Source organism: Ambystoma mexicanum, unplaced genomic scaffold (assembly GCF_040938575.1).
Source record: "Ambystoma mexicanum isolate Mex_15411 unplaced genomic scaffold, UKY_AmexF1_1 Mex_scaf31, whole genome shotgun sequence".
NCBI classification, from domain to species: Eukaryota; Metazoa; Chordata; class Amphibia; order Caudata; family Ambystomatidae; genus Ambystoma; species Ambystoma mexicanum.
This window is the reverse complement of record NW_027182446.1, coordinates 1,847,689-1,859,988: the sequence shown is the minus strand read 5'-3', so window position 1 is coordinate 1,859,988 and position 12,300 is coordinate 1,847,689. Positions and strand designations below refer to the sequence as shown.

At 46.8% G+C, this 12,300-nt stretch overlaps 1 protein-coding gene across 1 annotated transcript in view; it reads right to left on the bottom strand.

The window, feature by feature from the left end:
• Positions 1–11,976, bottom strand: part of LOC138557994 (zinc finger protein 84-like) — a 343,267-nt gene extending 331,291 nt beyond the window's left edge. The window contains exons 1-2 of the mRNA XM_069642664.1: positions 11,855–11,976; positions 11,001–11,062 (exon numbers count right to left, since the gene is read on the bottom strand). The gene's annotated coding sequence lies outside the window, so the exon portion shown is untranslated. The remainder of the gene's footprint in view (positions 1–11,000; positions 11,063–11,854) is intronic.
• Between the last annotated feature and the right edge of the window lie 324 nt (positions 11,977–12,300).

Here is a 12,300-nt window from a genome sequence, read left to right as displayed (position 1 = left end):
TTGCTTGAAAACCTTGAGTCAGCGTTTGCCTGAATCATAGTAATTGCTGTCCTTTGTGTAACTATTTGATACTGCTCACTTACTCTTGAGATAAGTCTGTCCGCTCTGCTACTGCTACCACTCTAACTGTGTAGTACAGGCTTGTACCAAAGGTGAAATTGTACTGTCACTTGTAGTCTTAATTGTGTGTGGTGTTCCCAAAGAGTACTGCATATAATTCTTCCTAACACCAGTTCATCTGTCCTTGGTAAAGGAACGTCTTAGTGACTGCATTTAGTGCTCTATAGTCCACACAGAATCTCAACTCTTTGGATCCTGCCTTTGGTACTAGAACAACTGGACTAGATCATGGACTTGTAGATGGCTCTATAACCCCGAGATCAAGCATCTTGTTGACCTCTTCCTTTATTTGGGATCTTACATGTTCTGAAATTCTGTAACCTCTGCTTTTCACAGGTAAACAGTCACCAGTGAGAATAGCATGATGGCCCCAAGGGGTCAAGCCTGGTGAAAGTGAAAACAGGGAGGCAAACTGATTTAACAGAAACTTGAACTCATCCTGTTGTTCAGATGTCAAGTTAGAAAATAGATTAACTCCTTCTATGTTCTCATCTAAAGGTTGGCCTCTGAGAAGGTCAGGTAGAGGTTCACTCTCCTCCTCCTCTTGTGCTGAAGCTAGAAGCAAAGCTCTAACTTCTGGTCTCGGGATAAGGCCCTGTTTTGCGCCCCCACTGCAGTCGTGCTAGATGCCTGGAGAGGGCAGGAGCCCTACTCCCCAGCTGCAGAGACATCCACACCAGCTGATCCACTTCAGCAGCAGTCTCTGATTGCCATTCCGCTGCAATCACTTCGAAGGTGAGCACTTGCCTCACATCTACACCCACTGTGTGCCTCCAACACGATCGTGGCACAGCACCCCTGCCATCCGCCTTTGATGCTGCCTGCTAGCCATGTATCATTGCCATTTTGTTTCCTTTTCACGCAGCCCGCATGGCCTGATCTCAAAATTGCGGCCCCTATGGTTTACAACCACATTGCCTAGCAACCAATCTCTACTTTGCCACGCCTACACGCCGGCAGGCGGAAGTCGCCGGCTGCGGCCCATCCGGGGAAGGTCCACGGAAAAAAGGCCCTGTTTTGCGCCTGTTGTGCGATGGTGTGCACGCCAAAAGACATTCGCTAATGAGCTCATGAAAACTGACTTTGCCACCAGCCAGCTATTAAGGTACGAACTGCCTCTCAAACTTACTTGCTACCAACCGCCATGTACTACCTCAGGCTTTTCACAATATGATTCCTACTGAGCAATCATTGAAGTTATTTACTTTGGCTTCTTTCCATTTGCTGTAATTACACTGACCATGCTAGCTCACCTCCCAAGTTTTTTGCAGTGACTGAAAGCTTAAGTTTATATTTGTAAACCGCTAATACTTGTTAGTACTGCTGAGCACTAACACTGCCATTGTAACTCGTGCCGTACGTTCACAGTACTCAGTCCTGCGCATCTGCCCATGATTACTTGGCACACCCATATTTACGTCAATTAATTGCAACTGTCTGCATTGTATCGTGCTCCTTCCTTTCATGTGTAGATTTTCCTATGTGATTACAACTATCATCTCGGGACAACTGCATTTATTGTTGCATTGTCTATGCCCTTCTTTGATCACACATTACTGCTAACTGTTGCCACTGTCTAGCGGACCATAGGCACGTCATCTAACACCCACCCCTTTGCCTTTGCTCATCACGTTAGCCTAGCCTATGCTTAACAAGCACCTTGTAAGAACACTAAGCCAACTCTCGCAAAACAAACACAACGTGATCTTCGTTGTGTATTAATGCCATTCTCTACCCACTACTCAGATCAAAGTAGGCATCGGTTGCACCCTAAAAGAATTGGCACTCACCTTATCATACCCAGCGCCTTCGCTGTAACCTGCATTTAGCCAAATACTAAATATGTATTGCTACTTAAGACATTCTGCAGCATATTTCTCCCACTGGCCACATCCAATAGCCATAAGCATGTGACACTAGTTTACTCAGACATCACACAATATACCACGTTACGCCACCGTAACACTACGAATGTGACTGCCAACTACAGCCACACCCCAGTTCTTACCATACTTGCCTCCACACAGCACCCACTTCTTCAAAAGCATTGCACATTGCCCCTTACCAGCCCTTACTTGAACTCACCTGCCTTCTGGTTGAAACACTTCACCACCAAGCCAACACCTAACCAACCATGTTCTCTCACACTTAGGAATAGCAGATTAGGCTCAAGATTCTGCCACAAATATCTGCTCTCACATCACCACATCTCTACTAAACACAATCTACCCCAGGGACACACCACACTCACACCTAACCCCTCTCCTCCCTTTATATCACACCATTTAACAGATCAAACACACCTGCCATCACTCCCTAGGCCCATTGAACATACACGGCCCGAGTGTCCGTCCTAGACTGATCTGCTTTTCGATCCTGCAATCGGTGATCTAGTTGCACAACCAAATTGATAAATTCGGTACAGTCTCTGGGTGGGTCAACCACCTGGGCTAGAACGTCCTTCAATTCACCTCGTAGGCCCCGGTGAAATAACGTGGTTCTTTTGTTTTCAGGCCACCTAGCTTCAGCAACCAGTCTATTGAAGGTGGTAATGTACGTTAACAAGTCTTGATTCCCCTGTTCGAGTGACAAGAGTTTGTTGTCTACTGCTTGTTCTTGGGTATGGCGAGCAAAATGTTTTTCCATTTCCCTCTGGAACCCCCCAAAGTCATGTAACAAAGGATCATCATGGATTACCAGTGGCACCGACCAGTCCGCTGCGCTACCACTCAGGTATGACAAAACAAAAGCTACCCAAGCTTGGTCGTTTGGAAATGCCCCATGCCTACAAAGAAAGTGAAGGCGACACTGATTCATGAATGCCACATACTTCCTTGGGTCGCCTGAGAACCGTTCTGGTGGTGCTAGGGGAACTGTTCCGGGTAGCGTAGTTTGTACTGGAGTGGGAGTGGATGATAAGGTGGGATCTTGTGCCAATGGGTTGTTTCCGGGCAGAGGAGTCTGCCCTGCCTGTGATTGCAAGAACTGCCTACCGATCTCTTCAGTGCGATCCTTGGTTACTACTAGGTCCCTCCGGAGAGCATTAGTCTCTTGCCTGGCAGAATGAACTTCGGCACGTAGTTGTCCTAACAATTGAGCCAAGTGGTCGATTTCGGATGTCTTTATGGCACCCAGGTGGATTAGTTATGGCAGGCTTTGTGTTCTGTTACGCTCACCTGGTATCCACGGGGACGCCACTCAGCCCGGGTTGGTTGCTGGAACCTTCTCCCCAGTTTCCCTGGATGTTGTCTACGGAGGATGTTCAGCCTGAAGATACAGGAGGGCTGTGTTCAAGACTGGCCAACTGAGGTAAGTATCCTCCCACCACCCCTTGTGGCTTCAGCCCTTCTGGGCCCTCTCCTCACTTTGTTGTGGAATTAGGCATGCTCTCCATCCTGCCTTCTTGGCAGGGGCACGTTATTTATTTTATTTATTTATTTATTTGGATTTGTAGAGCGCACATCTGCCCGGGGGCATCGTGGCGCTAAAGAAGTCTTACTTGTTACAGGCATACATAGTGAACACACAAATAGACAGATTTGCATAGAAGAATATTTTCATACATTTGCTGTTATTTCCAAATATACAGTGGTGAGAATACAGGTGAGGCAGGGTTAGTTGAACAGCGTGGTTTTGAGTAGTCTACGGAAGGCATGGTATGATTTTTCGTTCCTTAAGGCGGTGGGGAGTGCGTTCCAGTTTTTGGGTGCTAGATGTTAAAAGCTGGACCCTCCGGCTTTGCTTCTTTTAAAGGTGGGTACATAGGTCTGGTTGGTCATGTGTGACCTGGTGGGTCTAGTGGAAGTATGGGGGGTGATCCTTTCAGAAAGATAGGGTGGGGCATTGGCAGAGAGGCATCTGTGGGTGATGGCCATGGATTTGAATAGTATGCGCTCTTTTATAGGTAACCAGTGTGCTTCTTTTCTGGCTTGGGAGATGTGCTCCCTTTTTGGAATGCTTAGGGCTGCTCTTAGGGCATTGTTTTGTGTGACTTGCATTTTTTTAATGTTTTGTGCAGACGTGCCCAGGAAGAGGGCGTTGCAGTAGTCCAGTTTGGTACCTACTGTGGCTCTGGCTACATTCAAGCAGTTTTTCGAGGATAGGAAGGGTTTAACGGCGTTGATTATCTTAGTGGTGAGTGCAGCAGAGGAGGCTACGGCATTGACTTGCCGTGTCATAGAGAGAGTGGAGTCAAGACATACTCCTAGTGTTTTTACTGCAGTGGAGACTGTGATGGTGGAGTTATCAACGTTAAAGGATTTGTATAGAGGCGGGAGTTTGTTTAGTGTTTCTTTGGTGCCAACTAGTAGGATCTCTGTTTTGTCCCCGTTAAGGCAAAGTCCATTGGCTGCCATCCAGGTTTGAATGGCTGTGTATATTTTTGTTAGTGCTGTGGCGTCTTGTTCATATACCCCAGTAAGGGGGAGCAGGACTTGTGTGTCGTCAGCATAGTTGGTGTAGGCTATGTGGCGATGGTCGAGGTCATTGAACAGTGGGAGGGTGAAAATGTTGTATAAGGTGGGTGCAGTGCAGGATCCCTGTGGGACGCCACAATGGATAGTGGTTGGGGTAGCGTTTGCCGAATCAGAAAAGACTTTCATAAGTCGACCCTCGAGGAAGGATTTGACCCAGGAGACGGCTTCAGGCGAGAAGTGAGCTTCATTTTTGAGTTGCGTGCCTAGGATGTCATGGTTGACCAGGTCGAAGGCAGCAGATAGGTCTAATAGAAGGAGGAGAGCCGGTTTGCCTTTGTCCATGATGTCGTTAAGTTGGATTTTAAGGTCTAATAGGGCCGATTCGGTCCCATGCCCCGGGCGGAAGCCCGATTGCCTTTTGCCTAAGATGCAATTTTTTTTGAGGTAGTGCTGAATTTGTGAGTAGGCGACTTTGTCGAGGATCTTGAGCAGGAAGGGAACTGTTGTGATGGGTCTATAGTTGTTGGCGTTTTCTGGATCTAGAGTAGGTTTCTTTAGAAGAGGGCGCACCCAGGCTTCTTTTAGGCTGGTAGGGACTGAGTTTGAGTTGAAGGAAGCATTGATGAAGGATTTGAGGAATGGTGCTAGTGTTTCAATGCAGTCTTTGACTAGTTTGGCGGGGCAGGCGTCGCCTTTGTAATTGGAGGGTTTGATTCTGTTGACGATATCGATTACCTCTTTATCTGAGACTTCTATAAATTTGAAGGGTGTAATGTGACTTATCTTTTTGTTCTCAATCACTGTTTCCTTTAGGGATGCAGCTAAGATTTCCTGAGTGAGATTTTTGTGATGGTTTAAGATTTTAGCTTGGAGGAGTTTGATTTGTTTTAGAAGGGCTGATTGTATGGTGTTACACCAGGCTTGTTCTTTGATAATCTCTTGGGACTTGGTGGCCGGTGTGGAGAGTTCCTTGAATATAGCGAAGAGCTCTTTGGATTCTGAGGTGGCGTTGGAGATTCTATCATTATATGATGCAGATTTGGCTGCTATAATGCTTTTTTTGTATTGGGTGGCCAGTGATTTTTAGGACGATAGTGAGGAGGCATTGGGCGCTTTTTGCCATAAGTTTAGGGCTTTGCGTTTTTTGGTTCGTAGTTCTTTTAGTTCTGCTGAGAACCAGGTATTGGAGTGTTTGGAGTTTTTGGATTTTTTCTTTTGTAGGGGGGCGATGATGTCTATGGCAGTGCTAATGGTAGTTTTGTAGATATCTGCCAGTGCAGCTGGGTCAGATGAAGCAGGGAGGTTGTTCGTGAGAGGGACTAAATAGGGTGAGATGCTTTCTTTGGTGAGGTTCTTGGCGCTCCTGGCCATGGCTGGGGGTGCGGGCGTAAGTTTTCTTTCCGAGTTGTTAGGTAAGGGGATGAAGAAGTGAATGAGAAAGTGGTCGGACCATGGGGTAGGCGTGGTGGAGCTGATGTCAATGCCGCAGTTGTGGTCAGCTACCCAGTCAAGAGTGCGCCCTTTACTGTGGGTAGGATGGAGAACTTTTTGTACAAAGCCCATTTCTTGGAGAGCTTGTGCTAGCTTGGTGGATGGTTTATCTTTCTGGTCGTGGAGCCCCAGGTTAAGGTCTCCTAGGAGAATGGTTTTGGTGGTGGTTTTAAGGTTTTCACCTAGCAGGTGTGTGAGGTTGTCCTGGAAGTCCAGTAACGGGCCTGGTGGGCGATATACTAGATTAAGAGTGATAGTGGTGTTGGGAGATCTTGGCTGATAGCGATTCAATGTTGTCCCCTAGTTTGGAGGGACTTTGTCTTAATTCAAGGTGATCTTTCACTATGAGTGCCACTCCTCCACCTGTGGATGATGTTCTGTCCTGTCTGAGGATGGAGTATCCAGGTGGGATGGCTAGTGAGATTGCTGGGCCGGCGGCGATGTGTAGCCAGGTTTCGGTGATGGCGAGAATGTCGAGGTCAAGGTTGGTGAGAAGGTCATGGATTTCGGTGGCGTGGGCGGGGAGGGATCTGGCATTAATTAATGCACACTGTAAGTCTGGGCAGGGTGTGGGAGTGGTATTGGGCCTTTTGGCTACTTTCTTGGGAGTGGACAGTTTCTTGTGTTCAGGTGTAGCTTTGTTTTCAAATCTGCTTTGAGGGGTTTCCTGTGAATGTCTGGAGCGGAGGCCTAATTTTAGATTTCTAGAGTTCGTGGTTCTGGGGCGTGTTGAGAGATGGTTGGGTTTGTGTTCTGTGGGTTTGGTGAAAAATGATGGGAGGAAAGGCGTAGGGGGGATGAGTGCGGATGGTGGGGGTGTGATGTTGGCCATGATGGGTGAGCACAGGGTAGCAGTCATCCGTGGGAGCAGTCAGTTAGGGCACAGTGTGGCAATCCGGTAACAGAGGTTTGGGCACAATGCTGCGGTTCACTAGCAGTGTAGGGCACAGACACAATGCGGCAGTTTACTAGCAGTGTGGGGCAGAGGGGTGTACCTTACAGTAGTGGCAATGCAATACAGCAAATCACTAACATTTCTGGGCAGCGGCTAGGAGTTACGCCAGCGCTGAGTCAATCGGGAGAGCAGATACGAATGTCAATCTAAGGAGCAGCGTACATTTGAATGCGCATATGGATGCTCTGTAATGCATCGTAGAATGGCATAATGGTACTCACAGCGGTGTTTGTCCATGATGATGCAAAGTTCGTTTGTGGGCATCCTAGACAACTCGCCACGCGCCGAACGCAGCGAACAGGGGCAAACAGGGCCTTAGAATGGCCTTTGATGCTGGACGGCTCTTCCGCCTGCCGGCGTTGTCTTCAGCGGGCGTGGGCGACCAAGTTACTTCACTGGCGCGTGCCCGTTCAAGTGTCTCTCAGGTTGGTCTTATTGCAGCAGTTCGGTATAGCGTTGTTATACTTGCATGCCTTTCTTTTGATTAATAATGTTTTTCTTTCTCCCTAGGTGTGCTGAGCTTCAGCGTGACAAACTGGTCAAGTTGGGCCTCGCTGATAAATGATGGCGTGTGAAGAGCGCTGTAATGAGGTAAGTAAGTGCAATGCGCGGCACTGCTTTGTCTTGCCTTTGCTAACCTGTTTTCTTTCTTCCCTACAGGTCGCGGTGCTTCTTCAGCGTGTGTGGAACTCCTGAGCGGTGCGGCCAGGAGGCGACCAGCCAGGTAAGTTTCTTGTACTGTTCGTAGCTTAGCAATGCCAGAGTATGCCTTTTCTAATATTGTCTTCTCCTTTTCTCTTTCAGGTTTTTCGGAAGTTATGCGGTGTCCAGAAGAAGCTGTTCACTGGAGCTGGGAGGGGTTGACAGGATGGAGATTGCAGGTAAGATGCTGCTAACGATGTCCCTTTTGTCTCCTCTGCAGGTTTGCCACACCCAAAACAATATACCGCATAGCTTAGTTCCTAGGAACCAAGCTATGTGGGTCCCTCCATGTTAGCTGCAGGCCCAAATGAAAAAAGTAGTCCCATTTTACACAAGTTCTTCAAAGAGTATGAGCCTGGCCCCTGAGGAGCCAGGACTGGCTCCAAGAGAGTCTTGGGAGTGGGTGCCAGGCCTTCAAGGCCTTAATGGAGCCCAGAGCCCTGATCCTACCTGGCAAGTGGACTTGCCAGTGGTGGGTTTGCGGTAAGGGTTGTGACAATCTCCAACTAAGCCAAAGTCTTCTTCCAGATCTGACTCTTTAGAAACTGGATCAACCACACAGGGTTGTACCTCACACTCTGCCTCAGCAGGTGGAGGAGTCACAGGTGTGACTTTGGACAATCTTGGGGATGTGCTTGTTGGAAGCACAGGGATGCCATCTGTCTTCTTCTTGGAGGTCTTTGGTTTCCCCTTTTCCTCTTTCTTTCCAGAGATAGCAGTGAGCAACTCCTGTGGAGTGGGGGTGATAGCTTCCTCTATCTCTTCCCCTCGAGAGCCTCTCAAGGTCCTCTCCCTAGCAGGCCTAGTGAGCTCATGTTTCCTTTTAGTGGGAGGCCTGGGGGTACTGACACAACTCCAAGAGTTTTTAGGTCACTACCCACCAGGACTCTCCCAGGCACTTCACTCTGCACACTAACAGGTATTTTGACAGTCATATCATCACACAGGTTGACCCGTACCGCCCGACTCGTAATGAGGGCCTATGTATGGATGTTGAGAATGTGATTATGGATGCGGATGGTCGTTTTTTATTATCAGACGTTAAACATGAAGGGAAAGTATTGACGTTGGGGTCGATATATAGTCCATGCTCTAATGGCATTAGTTTTTTTGAGGAGCTGAAGGATTCTCTGAGAAACATGAGTGGTGAACACAATGGTCTTGGAGGTGATTTTAATTGTATTCTAGATGCCACTTTAGATAGGCTATCTTTGTGCAGGTTTACAGGTCATGGGTTAAGTCGTGCTTTTCGTGAATTTATTGATACTTTTGCCTTGGTAGACAGTTGGAGATTGTTGCACCCAGCCGAGAAAGGATTCTCCTTTTTATCTTCGGTTCATAACTCCCATTCTAGGTTGGATTACTTATTGATTTCGGAAAGATTGGTTGATGTGGTAACTGATGTGGTAATAGGGGAACGGTGCATCTCTGATCATTCATCGGTGAAATTGATCATGAATCGGAGTATGTTCAGACCTACTAATATTAAATGGAGGCTTAAAACGTTTATATTACAAGAGGAGAAAATACGTGATGCAATCAATGCTTCCATTGTCCATTTCTTTGAGGATAATGTGGACTATGCTGATTGTTTGGTGGTGTGGGATGCCTTTAAAGCAACTATATGTGGAGAATTGATTAACTGGACAGCCAGAGCGAGGAGGGAGGGTGAGATGAAAGTTAAAGATCTGGAACTTGACCTAAAGAAATTGCAGCTGTTGTATGCTTTATCTGGTAAAGGTGCGGATAGGTTAAAGATGGAGTGCGTTAGGGATAGATTAAAGAAAACCTTGGATGAACAAACTGAGAAAGGGTTATATTTTATGCGGCAGATGTTTTGGGAGGAGGGGGATAGGGGAGGATGACTATTGGCTAGAAAGCTGAAGAGTTTGTCAGAGAAATCGTTCATACAAAAGATTGAGGATGAAACGGGAGGGTTAAAGATTAAAAGTGTTGATATTTGTGAATGCTTCAGACTTTTCTATGTTTCTCTTTACTCGGATGCGTCACAGGTTCAGGAAGACACATTGACAGAGTTTTTTGCTAAAATTGACATTCCTTGTTTGTCTGAGGAAGGTAGGGAGGCACTTGATGCTCAGATTTCAAAAATGGAAGTAGGGGATGCTATTTGTCAACTCAATTTGGGTAGGTCTCCGGGTTCAGACAGATCGCCCGTGGAGTTTTATAAGTCCTTTGATTCAGTTCTAGCGCCCAAGTTGTGTGTTTTATTTAATCGGTTTCTCTCGGATGGGGTGTTATGTACCTCGATGCAGGAGGCGATTATTACATTAATTCCAAAACAGGGGAAAGATTCTTCAAAATGTGCTAATTATCATCCTATTTCTATGTTAAACATAGATGTAAAAGTTTTAGCAAAAGTCATGGCTAAGAGGTTACAAAAATATACAGGAGACTTAATTGGTGGTTCATAAGTGGGGTTTATGGACAACAGACATGGATATGATAACATTATGACATTGTTGAATATGATAGCGTGTACGTGTGCATTTCACTGTCCTTGACACACCTCCCTTCACAAGTGTGAAAGTGTGAAAAACGGCTTCCTTTTCAATCACCTCAAGCTGTACAGGCAAGGGGAGTGTGGGTTGGTCATACTTCCGCACTCCATACCATCCTTTCCATCGACTCTACCTCATGCTCTCAATTCCACTCCAGAATGCTCCCTCATTCATGCCTAGACACGAAACAACACCCAAATAGATGTCCAAGTGCAGATCCGGCGTTCCGTTGCTCCCCAGGTGATCTGGAAGGAGAACAACCAACACTACTTGTAGCTACCAATGTGCCTATTTAATTCACTTATAGAGCTCCACTCCTCCACCCCTATAGCAAAGTGCTGTGATCCACCATACAGGTTCAATAGCGAATTACTAATTAACAGGAAAGCATAGGAATGTATTAACATAAAATAATAGGTGCATTTGTAGAGTGCAACCTCCTGCCCCCCCCCCACTGGTGCATTTTGGTGTTATAGACAGATGCTAACCGATGTTCATTGTTACACAACTCAGCGGTACTCGTTCTGTTAATCTTGGATGGATGAAGGGCTGAGTGGACCAGTGACTATGAGGACACACACATGGATCCTTCTAGAGAATGCCTTAGTCCACTGAGCCACATATATGGACCCTAAACCTGGATCTGGACACCACTTCCAGGATGAGGCAGGAAAGAGAAATAGAGACAAGACAGGAGAGAAGGGCACATGAAGGGTCCAGGAACGCAGGGTGGGAGACAGGCTATCTCAGAAGCATAGAGCAACCTGTGCAGAGAAACAAACTACAGGAGTTATTTACCTTTTCAGTGCCTGTGATTCTTACGTTGTGCAGAGTAGGATGACACAATAGTGTGCTTAGATCTAGAAATGGAAGACATTCTTACGTTAGTAATTAAATACTACAAACACAAGACATCTCCACTCCCCACAAGTAATGCATCCTCCAACACATACACAGAAGACAGGATTAACTGGAGGTTTATGAAGAACAAGTAGAGACAACTTAACACGCAGCCAAAAAATATGATTGCTTTCTCACCAAGCGGAGTGAATAGTCGCTGGTCACTGACCTACAGCAAATTATTCCCCAATTATTCCTTAAAAGATTGTGAAGGATTCAGTGGTCAAAATGTTTTTAAAACGTGTGTGGAACTATGTTCCCTCACCCTGCCTCCATTTCTGCCAACTCCTCCATACTCATGGGTCCTTCCTGTCCTCCACTGAACCCTGCAACATTGTGTTTTACAACAGTTCTAGTAAAAGTGAGGAAAATGAAAGAAAATGGATTTAAATGACCACCATTAGTGTGTCATTATCCCATTCAGCCTGCACCTTCATGCAGCATCCCCTTCACCGGTCACACCTCTTAAGAACATGCCTAGCACCCCCCCCCCCCCCTTCCCATTGCCTGCAAACAGGATCACACAATCATTCATAGGCAGATCCAGATCACTGTCAAACTGGGCTTCTTAGCTGTTTGGCAATGGGTTTACATCCCAGTCTATCGAAATAAATTATCCCTTTCAAGCACGTGAGAGATGAGATAGAGCAGTGTAATGCTACACTGGCTTGATACCGGGAAGGCCCAAGTTCGAGTCTCCAGTAGGGATGCATTTATAAACAAAGTATTCTTTAAAAAAGCTAACGGCGTACCCTTTAGTTCCCGCCCGCTTTGACTGCTGGATATATTTCACTTTTGAAAACGTAGTGTTTGATGTCCCAGGAAGACGGAAAGGAGCCCATCCCCCGCTCGGGACCTCGAGGAGTGACTGCTGATTGGCCGAGATAAAGATCTGCATCGGCCAAGCCGAGCCGCAAACCCGAAGAACAGACATGCGCACTGGTCAGATACTGATCCTCAGAGCGTGCGTTGAGCTGAGATACTGATCTTTTGTGCATGCGCAGTAAACGCACGCAGAGCCGTGCCTGCGTACATCGCGGAACAAACTGCGCATGATCAGGATCACGCAGAGGAGTAAACGTGCCACGAGCTGAGACAGCAATAGCAATAGCAGGTGCTGGGTGCTGAGAGAATCCCCAAAGTATGCTCGGGAAAAGGAACATACTGCGCATGCTCAAAGATCAGCCATGCACGTGCT